At 45.8% G+C, this 21,683-nt stretch overlaps 1 protein-coding gene across 1 annotated transcript in view; it reads right to left on the bottom strand.

Annotated features, from left to right (window-relative positions):
• Positions 1 to 21,683, bottom strand: part of CYP19A1 (cytochrome P450 family 19 subfamily A member 1) — a 99,941-nt gene that overhangs the window by 73,033 nt on the left and 5,225 nt on the right. The window lies entirely within an intron of this gene.

The following is a 21,683-nucleotide window of genomic DNA, read 5'->3' as shown; positions in this document are numbered from 1 at the left end:
GGTTAGGTAAGACACTGTGGGATATAAGGGAAAATTCTATTGAATGGAATGTAAAGGAAAAACCAAGTCCAAATTCAGAAAGACAGATGTGGGGCAGCACTGAAGCACGGTCTTAGCGTCTTCCCATCTCCTGTGCAGATAAAAGAACTTGCAAGTTGAGCTGGTTCCCTCGGGTGCAGTTCTGGATGACTTTGGGTGAGCTGGCCAAGCCCTTCCGTTATGAAGCCCAGGCAGCACAGAGGTCTGGGGAAGGGCAGAGAAGAGTGAGAAGAGAGAGAAGTGACACAGTCAAATGTGGCCAGACCAAGAAAGGCAGGTGAAAGAATGTCTCTGGGAGCGCGTGAACGTTCTCAAGAACACAGTCAGGTTGAGGACGACAATGACCAACGACAGACTCCGGGATTTCCAGAAGCTGCTTGATGATTCTTGCATACATTCCAGAGAGGAGAGGCTAGAAGCTGGATGGCAGGGAGGCCAGAGGGGCTGGGGCCTGGGACAAAGACCGTATCTTTCTAGAGCCAGCATGAAGGGGAATAGGTGGGGATAGCAGCAAGGGGAGGTAGGCAAGTCAGTTGGGGGCCAGGGAAGGGGACAGAGGCAGGAGGTTTATTTAGGAGTAACCCTCTTGGGCAGGGGTTTTTGTAGAGGAGGCCTTGAGAGAATCTGAGGAGCAGAGGAAAAGTGTGTTCTTCCCTTGAGACCTGAGGGAAAGAGAAAGTAATAGATGTTGATTTGACCTGCTTTTGTGAGTCTTCCACCTCTCCCAAGTCAAGGTGGCACGTGGGGGCATGGCAGGGATGGAGACCTTCACAATCACTTCTCTGCAGTGTGGGAAGTTTCTAAAAAGAACAGGTCGGCACTCATGTGGATCCATGGGCCTTTGTCAGAAGACACTGGCCCCTTAAATTGGTGGTCCCCAGCGCCAATCCATGGAGCCAATGTATGTGCAGGGTGAAACACGCTAAAATCGCGGACAATGAGGAAGATTTTTCATAGTGCTAAATTCAGTTTAAAGGGTTGTTCCTTTACGCTGAGTTTATATTCTCACTTTTTTGGTATTAGAATGCTTGTTTGCTGAACATTAAACAATGATGGTAGATCTGAGTTTTTTCCTTCAATGTCCTTACTTAGCAAAATTTAAAAATGGTGTTCTTAGTGGGTCCTCCCTCCCACCACCATTTATTTTTCGTATTCCTGTTTGTAAAATAAATTATTGGGGAGCAATTGCTCTAAAACTAATGTTTATACACCTTTACAGTTTTAAAAGACAATTTTCAAAAAATGAAGTATTTTTGAACACCCAAGGAGAGAGGTTTCTGGTTTGCTCTCCTGGTCAGGATTTACAACCTCATGCCAGTGTACCAGTTGGATTACAAACTGTTTTCCATGAGCCCTGCTTAAAAATGGGTAGGGGGCCAGGACTTTTTGACTCAACTGTTTCCAAAAGGGCCAAGTGACGACTTTTGCATCCATCTCTGTCTAGAGACACCCATGGACAGGTTTGAGTTAGGAACAGGTTCATGCAGCCCTGGGATCCCAGACCTTTAGACCTGGAAGAAGTTTAGAGTTTATCTTGCCCACATTATTCTGACGGAGCAGATTTACTCAAGACTCTGCAACCAACTGGTGGCAGAGCTGAGACAGGCCCAGACTCCTAACACTCCACCCAGCTCTTCCTCATCTCCACATGCCCCTGGCTTAGGGTGACACCAGCCTCCCTTCAACAGATGAGCCTCAAGCCAAAAGACAGCGGCCTTTGCCCAGCATGCTAGGTCCACCGGCAGAGACAGAGTCCCATGGAGTAAAGCACATTTTCTGCTTTGTCATAATGGCTGTTTGCCTCAAGCCTTCAATCCCTTCCTGATTGTGTGACTCAGAGCTGCTGCAGCCTCTCATTCCCCTCCAAGAGGGGCTTCTCTTTCAGTGACCCACGGGTCAGTTTTAAGACCCAGGCTCTCATAAGCTACCTCAGCCTCCATGATTTCAACAAGGCTTTCCTGCAGACACCACCACTGCTCTGCTCCCTCCCCTGTCTCCCTCCCTGTTCATTGTCTACCCCAGTAGGGGTATCTTGTCTCTAGTGAACTCTATCTGGTGTGGGTCCCAGTCCTCCTATATTGGCACTAAAATTCTCATTTGTAGTCTTCGAGGCTGAAAGATCACAAATGACAAAAACACCCCTAGGCTTGGTGGGGGCCTAACACAGTAACCTCACAATATGACTGTAGGGACGTTATGAATGAGGGACATTAAGAGAAGATTTGGGCTTCTCTGAGGAATGGGGGAAGACTCAGGCAAGCTTCACAGAGAAGACATTGAAGAGCTGGGTGTTGAAGGAGGAGTTAAGAGGTAGGGAGAGGACCTTCCAAGTCTGGTTCCCTGCCCCAGGGTATTGAATTTACCCCAGAAAGCAACGCAGGAGCTGGAGGAGAGCACTGCATCAGGAGCCCAGGAGGACTCACCAGCTGGAATGCTGCCACTATTGGGGTGCTGTAAGAACCAAATGTTCCTTCCTTACTGATTTGGAATATGCTACCAGCTGTTATTTCAGAGTTATCTGTCCACTGACTATAACCTCCACTGATTTAGTATCCCAATGTCTTGAAAATTCCTCTGTGTTTGGGGCTTATTTAATGACCTTATTTAGAGTTTGTAGAGTAATTTAGTTTTATGGAGCCCATGCTATGAAAAATAAAGTGTAATAACCGAAGCTCATTGAAACAAAGAAATCCAGAAACATATTCTACTGATCTTTGTGAAAAGATCATTCACATAGGAAACAGGAAGAGTTGGCTTCTAGCTCTGGATCAGCTAAGTGCCTCAGCCCTAAATCATCATCCACTTTACTTTCTCATCTGTAGAAATTTCTAGGGAGGGAAAAAGCAGACTAGATGATTTCTAAGGACTCTTCCAGCTTGGCCATTTTTAGGATTAAATTCAAGGGGTTACTTTTTTAAACAGCAGTCCAGATCATTCCCTTCCATGCCCATCAATCACGTTTAGTATTTGCTTCCGTGGCTCTGAATTCCCTGCTTTCTCAGGAACTCTTAGCATTGGTAGTTTGTTGACTTAAAAATAGCTCAACTGCTGCTGATCATCATCCTACATTAGCTACTGCTGAGGAGGAGCCAGCAGGGCTGAAGAAAGTTAGAAAAAAGAAGCTGAGTCTGGGGCAAAGAATCACCCCTAGGATAATCACTGCTTTTCCTTAAATGAGCAAAGGAGGCCTGAGCTCATTGCTAAATGTGAGCTTGCCCCATAGCTGGTGGGAAGTTGGGAGAGGGGTGGCTGGGGCCAGGCACCCCATCTGCCATCCCCATGCTCCATGAAGGTTTGCTGGAATTGGCAAGGGCTTCTGCCCCAAAGAGCTTCATAGAGAGGTGAGGGGCCTTCTGCCAAGACACAGGACCCTTCCTTCTGAGGCCCTGTGTACTCATTTCCATTGTTGATGGGCATCTCCTGTCTGAAGGGCTACTGGGCTTCTTGCCACTACCAGGGATTCCATCTGATCCCTGGTTTACATGGCTTTCTGTTGAGGAAATAAACTCACACTCATTCCCGCCTCCAACAAGACAAAGGCAATTCATTCATTGGAGCTGCTGCCCAGCTGACAGATGTTTCGGCCCTCTTACCCTGCAGCCAGACATGCTGTGACCCCAAAGGTGAAAGGCTCTGTCACCCATTCTCATCCCCCGTTGGCCACTTGCTACCCAGGATCATCCAAGAATTTTGACATTTGTCTTTCCTCCCCTACTCCTGCCTCCACAGCTCTTAGTGGCTCTCAGAGCTCTTTCCAATGTGGCTTTTGGTCAGGACAGCTGGAGAATGGAAAAGATGGGCCATGTGATCAGGGCTGCTTTGCCACAGCTGCTCAGATTCTGTATTGGGAGACCTAACTGTGCCTTTGCAAAGAAAAGGCCATGAGGAGTGTTTTTGTGCAGTTCTGCACACACAGAGAAAGCAAGCCCAATGAGAAGTTCCTATACAACGTGTAAGGCTTATTCTCTGTAAGGTTTATTGCCGAGTTTAAAATGAGGAAACTGAGGCCTGCATGAGAACAATTAGATGCCAATTTATTTGGCTCCTGGGCGAGGTTCTGTTGTCCGGGGGAAAGAGGCCAGGGAAGTCACGCCTGACTCCTCTCAGGCGTGGGGTTATATAGGGAGGGAAGGTGCTCTAATTGGCTGTGGAGAACAGGACGTGGATGTGGCAAACCGCTATAGGTAGGTAGGCGGGATTTCCAGTGAGCAGGCTGGATGGGGCAATAGCTATTGGGCAGGTTTTGGCTGGGCTTCTTTTAAATTTTGGCGGGGTTTTCCAACGGCTGGCTTGGTGCCAAGTGCAGAGTTTAGTGTTGAGTGAAGAGGTGGGTGTGGCAAAGCTAGATGCTGAGTGCAGATTCTGGTGACATAATTTCAGGTGTGGAGAGGGATGGGCGTGCCCGAGCTCCCAGCAAGGCAACCAGCCTTACACAGGGATTTAATGGCAGCAGAAAAAACAAGTGTACCATACCGGCTCATCCTAGCCTCAATGCTCAGCAATCTCCTACTGACATAAGTCTCAGCCCAGCAGGGAAGATAAGACCTTCACTAACATGCTCACTTTTGGAGTGTGGGAAGCACCCAACCAAATGGCTGTTGGGTCCAGAGGAGGGAACATTGACCTCTCACTAACCATTATCGAAAGGAGCTTCAGAGAAGGTGGCGTTTGTGCTGAACTGAGAGGAGAGGTAGGATTTCACTGGGCAGAAATGGGGATGAGAGCACTTTCTTTCATGCAGTTACATTTTTTTGAAAGCAAGAGAATGCAACGCCAATCTGAGCAACAGGAAGAGTGAAATGGCAACCGGTCACAAAATGGCAACCAGTCTAGGCAGGACCAAACCACTGTCGGTGTGCTTCTGCAGCATGTCCGCCAGCCCCTTCCAAGTCCTGAGCTACCGGGAAGTACTGACCCCGGTTTGAGGAAAACTCTTATTTAGATGATTTTCTTCATAGAAATCCATTAAAAGCGTTTTAAGGAGGAAGCGACTCCTAAGGAGCCCTTAAAAGAGAAGGCAAATCCATGATCTCAACTTCTTGTCTAGGCTCTGTAGAGTCTTCCAACATTTTTCTACACAATGTACTGTATTCTATGCTTATAACCTAAACTACGACAAACAAGAGGACCACATGCAGGCTATTAGCTTCTCATTGAGGGTTAAGACTCAAGAAGTCACTCTGGTGCTTTTCAAATGCTTTCATAGGAGAGATCATCTCTGGGAAACATGGTTGGGTGTGATACAAGCTTGAGTCACCTGTGGGGGCATTGAGTGAAACTGACCCCTTATTCCTCAATCAATTGTCAAGGCAGAGAGCTTCAAAAAGACCACCACAAAGGGCCTGCCCCTCGCGCTATGCCTGCCAAGCCTGGAGCTCCGGAACCCCCTATGCCAGCAGCCTGCTGCATATGAGCAGTACCAGCAGCAGCTCCTCCTCCAACCCTATACTGGGAACCAGCTCCTGCTGCCTTTCCCTCCTACAAGGAATACGCTTGCCCTCAAATTACAACCCTATTTCTGTGCCTTTCTTATTGTATCAAATGCTTGGGGATCCCCATTCATGCAAACTTTTTAGCTTAAAAATATATGGTAATGAGAACATTCCTCAAAGAAAATGGTCACCCAGTGAGACATAAAACAATGGTAGGCCCCAAATTGAATCTGGACACCAAGATTATTGAAGATCAGCAAAGTGTTTGTGGAGAAACAGCAGGAAGGAAAAAGGTGAGCAGAAGAACAGGAAGCTAAGAAAGGGAACTACGTTTCCAGGGAAGACAATTATACCAATAAAACAGGGTGGTGGAGAAGCTGTCAGAAGAGAAGTCAGATTCAAAGGGGACTGCCACGTTGAACATCAAGGAGGTATTTTGCAGGGGATTGGAATGGTCATAGGAAAACTGGACTTTTGAAGCAACCTACTGCGGGTCAGACAGAAGCTGGAGAGACCAGCTAAAAGTACAGCTATGTGAAGAAATTCCCCAGAAGGCAGTTTCTCACACTGGACTTGGCTATGTTGCCTCCTCTCTCTCATACCCTGAGATTCTTTGTACTCCTCTAGTGCTGTTCTTGCCCCTCAAAGGCAGACGTTAAGCATAAAACTGAGATAGCACAGAGTTTCCTTTCCAAGTTAGATCAACTTAGCCTTTCTGGTCCTGACTTGACCAGAGGCAGGCTTCATCTCATTTTGGATACAGGGATTATACCTCTAAGACTAAGGCTCCTTCCGCCAAGCCAGGTGCATAAAAAGTGAAGTAGAAAATGAATGCTCTTCCCCTCCCAAGGGGTCTTAGGATTGGAGGCCAGAGTCCTGCATACTGACACCTACTTGGGCTGATCTCTCACGTGCCTGCCTTCTCTTCTTTTTCTGGCCATCCAAGATGTGCTACTTCCTCTGGCCTGAGTCTTCTGCTCTTCATCTTTTGATCGTCTATACCTGATTTGTCTGTCAGCTTCTATTTTGTCCCATATCACTGGGTTGCTTTGTCTTTGCAAGGCTAGGGTTACTGCTGGCTAAATTCAGCCCATTGGGAATGACTAGAATCCTGAGAATATACTGGTTATGCTGGGTTTTAAAAACAGAAGTCCAAAGCATGTGGTGGCACCAAAGATCCAAACAAAGATTATTCTTGAAATTTGCACAAATATTATGAAAAGAGTTAAGATTTTGGGAATTAATTCCCTGTCAGAGAAGAATTTTTTTACAAGATTTCTGCTGTAACTTCCACAATACATAGAGTTGCAATTCTAAAACAGTAACAGTGGGGAAAAAAAGAACTGGGTACAACAAAGCATAGGCTTCTGAATTTCCCCCTTTATCACCCAGTTACCTCACTTTGATCACCGTGTTACCTTAATACCTTCTTGATCATTTTGGGGGTTTCTCATCAAGTAACCTCATTTCATGTTCTTGCCATCTAATGTCACCTCCAGTCCTTTTTCTCACCTCTACCTGCCCTCATACTTTTTATGGTATGTGTCCATTCTGGCTCTGCTGACAGGCATGAGCTAGTCAATAATCGGGAACTATTGTGAAAACAGTCCTGGGCATATTCACTTTGTGGGATTTTCCATCTGCTATTCTCCTGTGAATTCCCCTACAGGGAATTCAATGACCAAGAGGCCCAAAGGTGTGTCATTGGCTCCACCAGTGAATCACAGACTGAAAGAATCATGGGGCCCAGGGTTGGTTTAACTTCGTCAAATCCAAGTCTGAGTTCTCAACTTTTAGCCAATTACTCCTCCCAAACAGCAGCATATTTTCATCAGGGCAACGGTAGGCAAAATGTTAAAGCAGGCAATGCGTGATCTTTGGTGTCCTCTTACTAGAGAAGGTGGCCAGGGTCTCCTTGGCCTCTTACCCATCTCCAGCTTTCCCCCCTCCCTGACGACCTCACAGATCAGTCTCAGACTGAAGGTGGTTGGCTCCATAACTAGCACCACCTGCAATCTCTGCCTGTGGAAATTCTCCTGAGATCTTTCGAGGTCCAGCTCAAATGCAACCTCCTGTGAAGGTCTTCTTTGAGTCCAGCCCACATCTTTCTCTCTTCTGAAGGCCCACAGCCCTTGAACTTGCCCTAGCTATATATAGTTGGCACTTTTTGCCACTAGACAATAATCTCCTCGAGGGCAAGATCCATGTCTGATTCATCTCTGGGTCCCCTGTAGGGCTATGTCCTGTAAACCGACTAGGGGGCTCGAAGGCATGGCTGGGTGAGGCGTGAGACTCTAACTCTGCCAGTACGCTGCGAGGAGCTCAGGCTGGGAGTCTCTTTCTTCCTGAGGCTGGTAATTTCCCTTTCCTCTCAGTCTCACTCCCAACCCTGGAGGACCTCTCTCTTTCACGGTCTTCAGCCAACTGTCACTGGGTGACAGAATCCTTTGGAAGACTTCAGCTGTTAACAGTTTAGAATGTCACTGTTCCCAGGAGCCTTTGCACTGATCAGTGGAGATAGGGTGGGCAGGTGTGGAGGGGTAAAAGAGGTGAGGGTGAGAATCTTTACTCACCAATGACATGTACTCTGATTAGAGAATTTAGGCAGGACAGGCTGGGCCAGGGACCCCCTCAGAGGGTGAGAGAGCTGGTTCTTGACACCCTTCCAATCATAGCCCCTTAGTACTCTGAACTTCTTTCCCTCTCCTTCTGCCTATGCCCTTTTTTAAAAAAGATATATGTCGTGGCACATGGTAGCCCTTAAATAAGTAGTAATTAGTATTGTCATCACTATAAAGTCAGGAATGAAAACAACATAAACATGTGAAAACACACAAAGCCTAGCCTAAACACACGAGTGCTTGGAGATGCCAAGTAGGAGATGTAGGTGGGTTTTGTTAGGCAGAGCTTCTGAAAGGCAGTGTCCATCTGGGTTTTGCAGCATCTTCTGCCTGAGTGGAAAAAACTGAGCAAAGACAAGGAAGTGAAAGCCAGCGGGTTGTGTGTACACAAGAATGGCTAATAACTGAAGAGATGGTCCCTCTACGAGACAGACAAGTAGAGCTGATTAGGTGGCAGGAGGCAGTGAGAGGGGAGAGAGGAGCCAAGTTGAAGGGAGCCCTTCAACTTTGTGCTGCAATTGCGCGTGTTAGTGGGTCAGTAAGAGGAAATGTCTTCTAGGAGCCTGAAGACCCCAGGCTGGCGATGATACTTGGGACCTCATCCAAAGCAGGAAATATAAAGGAAGAGGCAAAGTGCAGGATGCAGCGGGGTGTTCACATGCAAAAAGGACGGCAGTGATAGTGGTGATAATAGTGGTTTCAGCCGTTCCATGCTCACAAACTGCAGCAAAAAAGTCCAGGAACATAAGACTGGGGAGAAAAATAGAGGACCAGGGAAGAGGAGGTCATTAGAAACAACTGTGCTCTCAGGGTAATTTGGTTTAAAATAAATATTGACATTGTATTTAATATTTTATTAGTGATTTCAAAAATTAACATTTTTATTGTTTTTCTGGGTTGGAAGGTATACTGAAGGCTTGATAAATGTTGAGATGGAAGTTCTGGCCTGGCCCTGCTCCCTGGTGCTAAATTTGCACAAGTGGTACCCCTCATCTTGGGGGTGCTGTGGAAACCATTGCTTCCACCCCACTCATCTTTTTAGCCCCTAGCTAGGCAGTAAATCTTGCCAAATTAAGCTACCTTTAACTTGTGCTTCTCCCTACAGTGTCACTAAGCTAATATGTGCCATAAAGTGTGGAAGGGAGGCAGCAATGCTTTCCAGGGGTAAAACTCTCTTCCTATTTGTTTTCCAACCCAGCGCACTCCTGTGTCATGTTAACCATGGTTTTCAGCGGATGGTGAGATTACAGGAAATGTTTATTTCCTTTAAGCTTTCTGCATTTTCCAAATTTTAATTCCATAACTAATTTTGTTTGTTTTAAAGAAAGACTAATAGGTTGCAGATTATTGGAGCTTATTTAAGTTATTTCTAGAAAGTCTTCTGAGAAAATCCTCTTAAGCCATGAAATTCCCGATCTCTTGACCGTGACTCTGTGTCTCTTTCAAGAGAAAATCCACAGCCTAATATTCAGGGTTTTTAATTTACTTTTTTTAAAGATACAGGACAAGAAACCCTACAAGGTGAGCTTTAAAAATACATTTCTTTCTTTTTTTTTTTTTTAGACAGAGTCTCATTCTGTCGCCCAGGCTAGAGGGCAGTGACACGATCTCGGCTCACTACAACCTCCACCTCCCGGGTTCAAGTGATTCTCCTGCCTCAGCCTCCTGAGTAGCTGGGATTTCAGGAACACACCACCACACCCAGCTAATTTTTGTATTTTTAGTAGAGACGGGTTTCACCATGTTGGTCAGGCTGGTCTTGAACTCCTGACCTTGTGATCCACCCACCTCAGCCTCCCAAAGTGCTGGAATTACAGGCATGAGCCACCATGCCTGGCCTAGAAATACATTTCTAAATAGAACATTTACTATCCCCCAGGTGACTGTCTCTCTCTCTTTTTTTTTTTTTTTTTTTGAGACAGAGTTTCACTCTTGTCGCCGAAGCTGGGGCGATCTTGGCTCACTGCAACCTCTGCCTCCCAGGTTCAAGTGATTCTCCTGCCTCAGCTCCTGAGCAGCTGGGATTACAGGCGCCCACCACCATGCCCAGCTAATTTTCGTATTAGAGGTTTCACCATATTGGCCAGACTGGCCTCGAACTCCTGATCTCAAGAGATCCATCTGCCTCGGCCTCCCAAAGTGCTGGGATCACAAGCGTGAGCCATCACGCCTGGCCATGTCTCTTCCTTTCAATGTAGGATGTCACTCATGAGCATCAATTCTTCACTGCATTAAAGAATGTGTGATTCTGGAAGATGCCTGAGTATAGAATTGTGAGGGCGTGGCCTATGTCTTATGTCTCATGAAACTCAGCTAGCAGAGAAAAATGGAGAAAGTGGTCATAAGGTTATGATTGTCTCAAAACCAAATGCAGATAATATGACGTCGAGCTGTGAAGCACAAAGTGCCACAGAGGGGCATATAGGATGATGGCAGTGATAGACAGGGACATAGAACAAAAAGGGCTTTGAGCCTAGTGAGACCCTGAGCAGAGGAGTCAGCTGGTACCATGAGATAATAAATTTGTGCCTGTGTTTTTGTTTGTTTCTTTGTTTGTTTGGAGATGGAGTCTCTCTCACTCTGTCACCCAGGATGGAGTGCAATGGTGCTATCTCAGCTCAATGCAACCTCTACCCCCAGGTTCAAGAGATTCTCCTGCTTCAGCCTGCTGTGTAGCTGGGACTACAGGCATGCATCATCATGCCCAGCTAATTTTTGTATTTTTAGTAGAGACCGGGTTTCGCTATGTTGGCCAGGCTGGTCTCGAACTCCTGACCTCGGGTGATCCATCCACCTTGGCCTCCCAAAGTGCTGGGATTACAGGCATGAGCCACCGCACCCCACCTTGTACTATTTTTAATTAATAAGTTTTGGTAACTACATAGCAACAGAAAATATCAATATTTGTGTATCTATTCCATGAGAAAGCATGGCACTGTGTCGTGATGATGTCCACAATACAGAAGCAAATTACAGTGGGTAAAGAGGGAAGTAAATGTTGAGGACTGGAAGGATGTAAGATCTAGGGCACTATGAGAAGCTGGGAAGCAAAAAGCATCCTGGCTGGCTGGAATCATTCTGCCAGAGGTGTTGAAATACAGTCAAGCAAAGAAAACCTGCTCTCCTCCCCAGGAGAGCAGCATTTGAATCCGCCTAGCAGGGATTAAACCCAAAGTCTCCTTCACAAGAGGAGTGCTCAGTGGTGCCGCCTATGGCTCCGTGACTTCTGCCCAAGAAGAGCTTGGTAGAGAGAGTGGAATCCAGGCAGAGGTGAGGTGTACACACTCAGGTGGCATCAACAGTGTGTTTCAGTCAAAGGCAAATGCTTCACTCCTGGCCCATGAATGACACTTTGATATCAGAATTTAATTCTTTCCTAAGACTTTCTTTCATCCCATTTCTTGCTCCCAAAGTCACAAAAACAAGCACTGCCATTTTGTGGTGCATTCCCAGTTCTTTGAGAATATTGGAGAAATAAAACCACAACCAGCTTATTTTTCCTCCAAAAGAGTCAATATTTGGGTTTTCTTTTTTCTTTTTTACATTTTTGGAAGGGTCGGAGCAGTTTTTAAACCTAGTGAATGATTTTAATGTTTGAATAATTTAAAAGGGTTAAGAGGGACTATTTCCTTAACATTGGAAATAATTAGAAGTTATATAATTTGCACAGCAAGAACAAAAAACTTTAAAAACACACACACACCCTCTATCTCCTTTCCTTGCCCCATCTCAAGGGCCCTAAATCTTCACTGGAAATATTTTTAATGACAAAGTTATCGTTATGAAATTGCAAAGCTCTGATTGATTGAATAATAGAATACTAAATACTATTCTGTGAGAAAGCATGGCAGTGTGCAGCGATGATGTCTACAACACCGAAGCAAATTATAGACATAGAAAGATAATTAACAATACAGCATGAGGAGGGCACACAATCAAAGGGGGAATTGCTAAGGAGTAGGGAAATTATCTAGAGTCCAGGTGACCAGACCTAAGTCCTTGGAAGGATGGATGTCTGTCCATCAGTGGTGAGGAATGAGAAGGAGAGAGCTGAAAAGGCACGGGTAAAGGTGGGAGGGTCAGATGGGTCTAGACATATTTGTGTAGCAATAATAAGTAAAGCAGATAATAGTAAACCAGAGATAATAAGTAAGTCACGTGGTATTCACAACAGGAAGTAGGGGAGATGCTTGGAAAAGCAATCAATGGTGGAAGTTTTGATCGCCGAGTCTAGACCTTTCCAATCTGCAATGGAAAGTCACTGGAGGCTTTTGGAGCCAACAAAAGCAAATGTGCCATGAAGATCCATGATTAGTAGTGTTTGGTTTTGTTTAGACTGGTGGCAGAGAGCCTGGTGAGAGTTTATGGCAATGTGTTGAGGACCCAGCCAGGGCAGTGGCAGTGGAGAGGAGAGGAGAACGTGGCATTCAAAATACGATATGCAGAAAAATCAAAAGCACATGATGCCACTCTAGAAAATCTATTGATGTCACAAGGCTTCAAAGGTTTTGGCTGGGATCTTGCTTGTCTGATGGGGGACAAGTTGTCTCAGGCAATCTTCCTTTCTCTTTGCAGAAGAATACAATTTGAGTACGCTTACCCTAACATTCTTACAGAATTAGCTCATGACTAATTGAGAATGTCAGAGATTTAAAAAATTAGTTGCGCCTGGCACAGAGCATGGTAATGGCATGAAAGAGCTGCTCAGGGCAAGTATGAGACAACTTTTGAGGATGCTCTTTGGGTGCAGGTTGGTGCCAAAAGGTGCTGCGCAAGCCCTCAGTTACCATGGACTCCTGTATATTATCATCTTCGGTTCCCAGCTAAGCTGCCAGTGTCTGGGTTTGCCTCAGTTTCCTTCTCATGGAAATAGGACCTCAAAAGAGAAATGTGTGTAATTAGCCCTAATGCCAGTCTCATTTCTGCTCCCCCCACAACTTGACCTTGTTCTTGCCTCCTCTCTGCAGTAGCTGTGAAACTGAGCCATCACCTGCTGCCTTGTGCCTGGAGATCAGTGGAACGAAGGACATGGAGACACTAAAGGTAAGAGCTAACACTTATTGAGCACCTACAGTATACCAAGCCCTCTTCTAGAAACAAATGAACAGAAAGTGCTTGGCACATTGCCTGGCACAGTCAGGCTCCATCAAGGTTCATTTGCTAGTTCTCCCTGCTATTAAATGAGAAAGAGGACATGAGGAGGTGGGAGAAAAGGAGCCAGAAAGGGAAGGTAGGAGACTGGCAAGGAGAAGCCCTGACTGCTCTGGAATGCAACATGCAGGTTCCCTCAACCCTCCTGGAGTAGGAGGAGAGGCTGCCCCTCACTGACCACTCAGGAAGGAGAGAAGCCTCCCATGTCAATGCCCCCTGCTCTCCTTGGGTCAGAGCCAACACCAAGGAAAGGTGGGGATAGAAGAGATGACTCTTCTCCCTTGGGCTGCCTCTGATGGAGCCCCATCAGTCCTCTGTCCCCTGCCTTTCCTGGTGTTTTCTTCCTTTGTTTAGTTTCTGCATCGTTTTAGTTTTTTTTAAAGAGGGGAATAAGCACTTGATTGAATTATACTCCAAGGAGATACAGGTCTGGAGAACCTGGGATCTGGCTTCCCAGCAGGCATCTTCTCTCATGAGCTCCCAAGACTCTGGTGTCAATGGTAAGGTCTCCTTTCCCCAAACTCCTCCCTAGTATGGCTCATGTGTCACTTAGAAGACTGCTGGGGCTCTAGTGGCATGAAGAGGTACACATTCAGACCCCAAAGTCTTACAGGCTGGCGCAGTAGGTAAACTAGATCAACAAAACCCACACTCATGAAACCTGGATTCTATATTATTATTATTATTTTAAAAGATGGGATTTTACCATGTTAGCCAGGATGTTGTCAAACTCCTGACTTCATGATCCACCTGCCTCAGCCTCCCAAAGTGCTGGGATTACAGGCGTGAGCCACCACGCCTGGCCAAAACCTGGATTCTAGTCTACAATTTGCCAGCTAATACCTGGAGAAAATGACGTCACTTCTGAGTCTTGGTCTCCTCATCTTCCATATAGGAAATATGGCACTTATCACACAGGCCTGCTGATTGCTGTGAGTGTGGTAAGCTAACTCATGCACAGGGTCCCCTTGCTGGCACATGGTACCTACTTATGCTAGCTAAATGGCTGAACCCCAATTCTTCCCTCCCACCTTCTACCTCATTTCCCAGACCCAATGCTCTGGCATTACATCAATGCAGAAAGAAGGTAAGTGCTTTCAAAGATAAAAGGCAGCACAGGTGGACTGGGGAGTGTTATGGACTGAATGTTTGTGTTCCCCTAAAATTCACATGTTGGAATTGAATCCCCAATGTGGTGGTATTAGGTGGTGGGGCCTTTTGAGATGATTAGGTCATGAGGGTGGAGCCCTCATGAATTGGATTGGTGCCTCTATAAGAAGAGGTACCAGACAGCTTTTTAAGCCCTCTGTCCGCTATGTGAGAATATAACAAAATTTGGCAGAGACCCTTGCCAGAACCTGCCCCTGCTAGCACCTTGATCTCAGATTTCTAGCCTCCAGAACTATGAGAAATAAATGTTTGTAGGTTAAGCTACCCCGTCTATGGTAATTTGTTACAGTGGTGTGAACTAAGACAAAGGTATGGTTAATCTGCTTTATGAAAGATTATCTCCTTGCCAGATGACCTCCAACTCCCCCACTCTTTATTTTTAAATATCAGGTGCCATCTGCTAAAAGCACTGTCTGAACACTCTCCATTGTCTACACTTCCCTTTTGAGTTCTCCAGCCCCAAACCAGACTGTGTTCTCTTAAGTGTATGTTTAATAGGCAAGAAGACTATTACTCACGGGTAATCTAGATATTTGTAGAGTTCACAAAACAAAAGGAGCACTTTACAGGCTGTTTTTGAATATACAGTGTTTTGCTGTTGGTTCCTCTCAGAGGAGAGAAGCAATGATAGACTTTTCTAGAAAGGCAAAACTCCATAATCAGGCTAGGAATTAGGCTAGGAAATGCTCTCTGACAATGTGCTGTGGTTCTGGGACCCACGGGATGCCTTGGGAAAGAAGCTTTCAAGCTTGTATCCTAAATTTTTACTCCAAATCCCTTTATTCCACTCACCTATGAGCTCCTTGAGTGTAGGCACCATGTCTTAGTCATTTTTGTATCTCCAGGACATAGCCTATGGTGGGCACCCAATACGTCTTTGTTGAATGAGCATTGTTTCAAGTGTCTACCCAAATAAGGTAGAAAACTTGAAGCCATAGACTCCTCGGACCTGCCACCACCAGCCCAGGAATATGGGATTCCCAAATACAGGTTCTGTTTTGGGACTCTGTCCATGAAAGTCCTGGGGCAGCACTAACCAAAAAAGATGAATTCTAAGTGCTTTGCTCAACTTCTAGTTCCAACTAAGTGAAAGGCATGCATTACACACTATCTCCCTCACTGATTACAACCAGACTCTTAGCAAAATACAAAAAAACAATTAACTTAGGCCTCTGAGACATCCTCTAAAAGCAGCTAGATTGTGAGGAGAAGTCAAAATTCTATGAATGACCAATATGGAAATGGTAAATTTCCTGGAATTTGTTTCCTCCTGGCTTTGACTCAAGAGTGAGCTGAATCATGAAACCTCCACGTCCTGTCATAGACATCAACAACCCCAAGAAATGGCCCATCTTTCTGGATAATCTGGAAAGGGGGCCCCTGCAAGATAGAAAGTGGGGGAAAATCGTTGTCTTTTTTTTCTCTGTCAGCTCTGCCCCACGGTCAGATGCAGCCCCCAAACTGTACCACCACCACCTTGGCAGCAGCTTGAGCACTAAAATCTCAAGAGAAAACCTGTCCCTCTGGTTAGAGAAGTTCAGAAAAGGGGTCCCTGTTAAGTCAAGAGTATCAGATGAGTCCTCACTTTTTTCCTCTTGCACTTTGCTTTAAGGTCTGGCCAAGTGGCATGAAACTTTGTGGCATCATCAGCCACTTCAGTGCTGAGAGCAATTCATCCTTCTAGCCAGAGGATCAGAAAAAGAAGCTGGTCCTTTTCCTGCAAGAGGGAAATCTCTCAGAGGAAAGAGCAGGAGAAAGGGATTCCATGTAGGAGCCAACACAAGTCCTGAGCTCACCTGCAAGATGTGCCTGTGTGGAACATACCCAAACAGCAAAACAAAGGCTTTGGAAGCTGAGCTGACATTGAAACCACTGCTTACAAAAGGTGAGACAGAACTTGCTGTTGAACTTAATGGGGTGGATTGCCTGCCAAAACAAAACAAAACTCAACATGCTTTATGATTTTAACAGGACCAGAGCCTCATAATATACTATATGAAATGTCCAGGATATAGTTGAAAACTACCCAGTGTGATAAGAACCAGGAAAACATGACCAGCTGTAAAGGGAAAAGATAAGACAATGTTGGAATTAGAAAAGAATGCTTTAAAGAATCTATTATAATCATCCTGTGTGACATAAAGGTGAATCTCTTACAATGAATGGAAAAACAGAAGTTCTCAGTCAAGCAAGAGAAATTATATAAAAACAAGTGGAAATATTAGAACTAAGAAACACAATATCTAAAATAAATTCACAGGATAGGACCAGAATGCAAATGACAGAGGTAGTGTTAGACTAGAAGGTAGATCAACAGAAATTATCTAATCTGAAAGATAAAAAAGTACTTGAAAAATAATGAATAGAGCCTCAGGGATCTGTGGGACAATACCAAGTGGTCTAATGTTCAAGTCATTGGAGTCCTTAAAGGCAAGGCGAAAGAGATTAGTATAGAAAAAAATATTTGAAAAAACAATGGCTGAAAACTTCCCAGATTTGATGACTGAAATAAATTTAAGATTCGAGTAGATCATTAAACCTCTAACATGATAAACATAAACAGAACTGAACATCCCACAACTCCCTACCTTTCTACCCACTAGTGACCTCTCCCTCATTTGTCTGGACTCTGAAAGCATCTGAGCTTTTGACCCTGGGGTAAGGGAAAGAGCACAGGAATCGGAGTCAGACCCCTGGGGATTTTAACCCTGGCTCACTGGCTCATGCGTGAGATCTGGAGAAAACCAGTCCTTCTGCCTGGGCCTCAGTCCCTTACCTGAAAAAATCTCAGGGTTGAACTAGACAGTCTTCCAAGTCCCTTTCAGCTCTAAAATACCACCCTTTATGAACTCCTCTGTGCACTTCTGTTCAAAAATAATATTATATATCAAACTCTAATGCTATGAAACAAAAAACTACTTTTCTGCCAAGAGTCTTTTTAGTCCTCATAACGGTGCAAGTGACGGAAATGAAGATGGTCACAGAGCAGAACCAAAAATGGGGTTTCATAGCAACGAGAATGGAAGTCAGCTTTCCCCACCAGCTTCCGGGGGAGCCCTGAAAGCACCATGGGAAGCCTGGAATTCACTGGAAAGGACAGGAAGCTCTGTAGAGAACTTTTCATTTTCAATAAACGCATTTCCAGTTTCATCATGTTTTCCAGAGGCTAAGGCACGGAACATAATGCCCCTATTGCCTTGGACTCTGAGTTTGACGTCTAGTCTGTCATACTACGTTAACTCACCCACATGTGTAAACATGTTAACAAGCAGCATTTGCATAGCATTTTACAGTTTACAGAACAGCTCCACAAGCATTACCTCTTTTCATCCCCCCAACCTCTAAGGTAGGTGGTAGCAATCATCTGTTTCCTCAGAGGAAACAGCCTGAGAGTAGTGGACCATTTACTCCAGACCGTCCAGCCCTAGCTCGTCTGGCTTCCAATTTTGTCCTTTCCCATCACCAAGAACCAGAGTCCTGGATAATGCCGGAGCCACGCTGTGAGTGCCAGCCATTGTGCGATTATCCCACATTTGCAGAACAGGCTGGAGAAGATTCAGACCTTCTCAGCTCGTTCCTCCAGACAGCTGGAGCTGTGCTGATAGCTGGCTCCAAGAGTCTTCTGTCCCACTTCCATTGCCTCATTTGCCCGGAAGCAGACAGCTTGGCTTGGAGAGGCTCTCTGTGTTAGATACAGCAAGTTTTTCATTCCCACACCCCACACATGATGGCTCTTTTGAAAATATCTTTCCTCCCTTCCCTCCAGCTGCTTGTGAAGGTGCAGGGCTTTAACTCAATCAGACTTGGGGACGGACAAGACTCCTTCAGGTTTCACCATTGATTGCCCTTGAAGAGCTTTTTGGCTTGGCCCCCACTTGCTCTCCTCTCTGCCAAGGCATTGTGGTTCCCTCCCGCTCTTGCACCTTCTTGTGGCCCTGACTCTGCCCTGATGTGCTGGAGGTCATTCTTCCCTCCCTTCACGAGCCATTTTCAGTTAATTTATTGGTGTATTGTCTCTTCATTTTCAAGAAAAAATACAAAGTAGTCTCTGTGAGTGTGATGATTCACAGCATGCTGTGAGTGTGATGAGTCACGGCATGCTGCCATCATTCCAGAACAAAAAGAAGTCAAAAGGTGGGTAGGTTCATTTCATCCATAAGGGAGTAGGTCTTCTTTGTTTTATTCTCTTCTTTGTTTTACCCTTGACTCATTCAACCGGAATCAAAGCTGAGTAGTCTTGGCCTTCAAATAGTAGAGTGGGGGGGTATAGGGGAGCAGAGTGGAGGCACCACCTAAACTGGGGCCATAGGCCTGAACCTTAGGAGCCATGTTCTTATGGCATGGGGCCTGCAGAAGGGGCTGAGAAAATAGAGGTAGCATGGTGGCATGGGGAGTCCTCGCTAGTGTTCAGACCTTGGTTTTCCCATCTATAAAAGATTCCAGGCCAGGTGCAGTGGCTCATGTCTGTAATCCCAGCACTTTGGGAGACTGAGCCAGGGGGATCACTTGAGGTCAGGAGTTCAAGACCAGCCTGGCCAACATGGTGAAACCCCATCTCTACTAAAAATACAAATTATTTGGGCATGGTAGTGGGCACCTATAATCCTAGCTACTCAGGAAGCTGAGGCAGGAGAATCACTTGAACCCAGGAGGTGGAGGTTGCAGTGAGCTCTATCACACCACTCCAGCCTGGGCGATAGAGCGAGACTCTACAAAAAAAAAAAAAAAAAAAAACCCTCAAAAGGATCAAACAAGAGCGGCTTGGGAAAGGGCTGGGGTGTGTGGCCTCCATGTAAATATTTCCCTACTCACTGTGCTTTCCGACCTAGGAATTGGAACCTTCATTCAAGAAAGGAAGTTAAACCCTCACCTGGCTTAGGTACATGAAGAGATGGAGAAAACAGGCTTTGCTGTCAGACAGACTCAGGTTTGGATACTTCCTTTGCTCCTTCCTGGCTGTGTAACCCTAGAATAATTAATCTCTCTGAATCTCAGTTTTGAGAGGTTGACTAATTATTCTAGGGTCACACAGCCAGGAAGGAGCAGAGAGAGTATCTAAACCTAAGTTTTCCATGGCCTTGGATTCATGTAGTCTCCCTGATGGCTTTGCAGGCCTTGCTCACCAGTGCGTCCTGGCAGGCAGGGCTCCACAGGAGCCTAGATGTAGTGAAGCAACACCTGGGACAGCAGCTCTCAACATGGACAGTGGGGCACAGCAGGAGGCCTATGAGAATAAAAGTATTGATTTTAGGAAAGAGGGACTTTTCATCTTTGTCATGGTGGAAGCCAGTATCTGTGAGGTTTCAGGTATGCTGGGCTGTCTAGTGGTCCACGGACCCCTTGAGGTTCCTACGCAGGTAGCCCCGGGGTCCATAAAGAGCTCTGTACCATTCTGGGAGAGTGAGGAGATTCATCTCCACAGTCCTTCCTTTCAGTAAGAGTTTTAGTAGCACCCCCTGGAGAATCAGCTCTTTGGAAGTCTCCCAAGAACACCATGACCAAACCATGCTAAACAAATTACACACTGTTCTGCCTCAGAACTTTAACTTGCATCATTGTTTAGCCTGGAATGTCCTCTCTACCCACCAAAATCCTACCCATATCTAACACCCAGCTCCAATCCCAACTCTTTTAGGAAGTCCTTCAAACTCTCTCTAGCCCACAACAATTGTTCCTTGCTCAAAACACATGGTCATGCCACCATTTTCTTCCTGGAGAATGGCTATTGCTTTTGTTTGTTAGCCTCTGTCTTTGTTTCTTCTTCTGGCCCAGGCACCAAACCTGTTGGCTGTACCATTTAAAGATCTCTCAAATTCCTCAACCTCTCTGCACCTCTTGCGGCTCTCTCCTGGTTCAAGCCACTGTCACTGCAACAGCTCCTTACTGACCACTCTGAATCTGGTCCTGCTTGCTTTCATCCACTGTCTACCCTGAGGCCAAGGGACTCTAACATACAAATCTGCTTCAAGCCTGTTATCTCACTTGAGATAACACAGAAACTCTCCAATAGGCCTTTCAAAGTCCTTCAGTTACTGGCCTCTGCCTACCTTTCTGGTTGTGTTCCTCAACATTCCCCACCTTCACCACCACCATCCCCCAGGCCTGCCTGCAGTCTGGTCAGAAGGTTATGCATGCTCCTGCACATTCTCTTCGCCTGGAATATGCTTCCATCCCACCCACCACACCCTTCATGGTGCATGCTTAGCTTACACATACTCAGTCTTCAGGTCTCTACCGCAATGATATCTCGCCCACTCAGCCTTGCCCACCTACCACAGTCTATACCCAGAGTACCCCGCTCCCTCCCCATCATTGCAATCTTCATTCCATGTTGTAGTTACCTGTTTACTTGCCTCTGTCCCCTACTAGACTATAAGCAATTTTAGAGCAAGAACCATATCTGCAGTTTACTGTTGTATACCAGTGCCATGATTCTTGCTCTAAACCCAGTGCCAGGCCTAGTGCCTGCCACTAGTAGAGGCGTAAGAAATAATTCTTGAATAAATGAATGAAAAGTAGAATGAACCTATACATCCAGATCCTCAAGGGCAGTGACCATTCCTCATGTTTCCCTGGATCTCCCATCAGTGCCTAATTCAGGGCCCTGCAGATTCTGGGTGCCAAGGAAAGGAAGAGATTGTTTGCTCTTAGCAAAAAGGCATCATTAGTTTAATAGCATGCTCCTCTGTTTCTTCATGTTTCCCTCTCTTCAGGTGGAAGGTTTCTGACCTACGTGCTGGCGGGAATGTGGCTGACAATAAGGAGACCTGGATCCGCCTCCAGGGGTGCTGGCAGAGCAGGGCCCTCATGCAGGGTTAGGAGATGCACAGAATTCAGGGCCTCCAGGTGACAGCAGAACCTGAATGTTCATGGAGGAAGAAGCCCTGTTGGAGTCCAGAAACTCACATTCCAGTTCTGACTTCTTCACCATTCAGCTAGGCCATCATGGGCACATCACTTAGCCTCACTGGCGTTCAGTTCCCTCAGTAGTAAAATATGGCAAGGTAAGGGGAAGGACCAACAATTTATCTTCACTTATAGCTCTGAGTTACTATTTTATGAAAAAAAAAATATGTTGGCTGGGCGTGGTGGCTCATGCATGTCTGTAATCCAAGCACTTTGGGAGGCTGAGACAGGAGGATTGCTTGAGCCAGGAGTTCAAGACCAGCCTGGGCAACATAGTGAGACCCTGCCTCTACAAAAAATTAAAAACATGTCACCATATTTCCACTAGAGGTCAAGAAGAATTGGGCTGTTTTTAGCCTAAAAA

The sequence above is a fragment of the Cebus imitator genome, unplaced genomic scaffold (genome assembly GCF_001604975.1).
Source record: "Cebus imitator isolate Cc_AM_T3 unplaced genomic scaffold, Cebus_imitator-1.0 Scaffold325, whole genome shotgun sequence".
NCBI lineage: Eukaryota > Metazoa > Chordata > Mammalia > Primates > Cebidae > Cebus > Cebus imitator.
The sequence above is the reverse complement of the archived record's forward strand: the minus strand, read 5'-3'. Positions and strand labels throughout refer to the sequence as shown.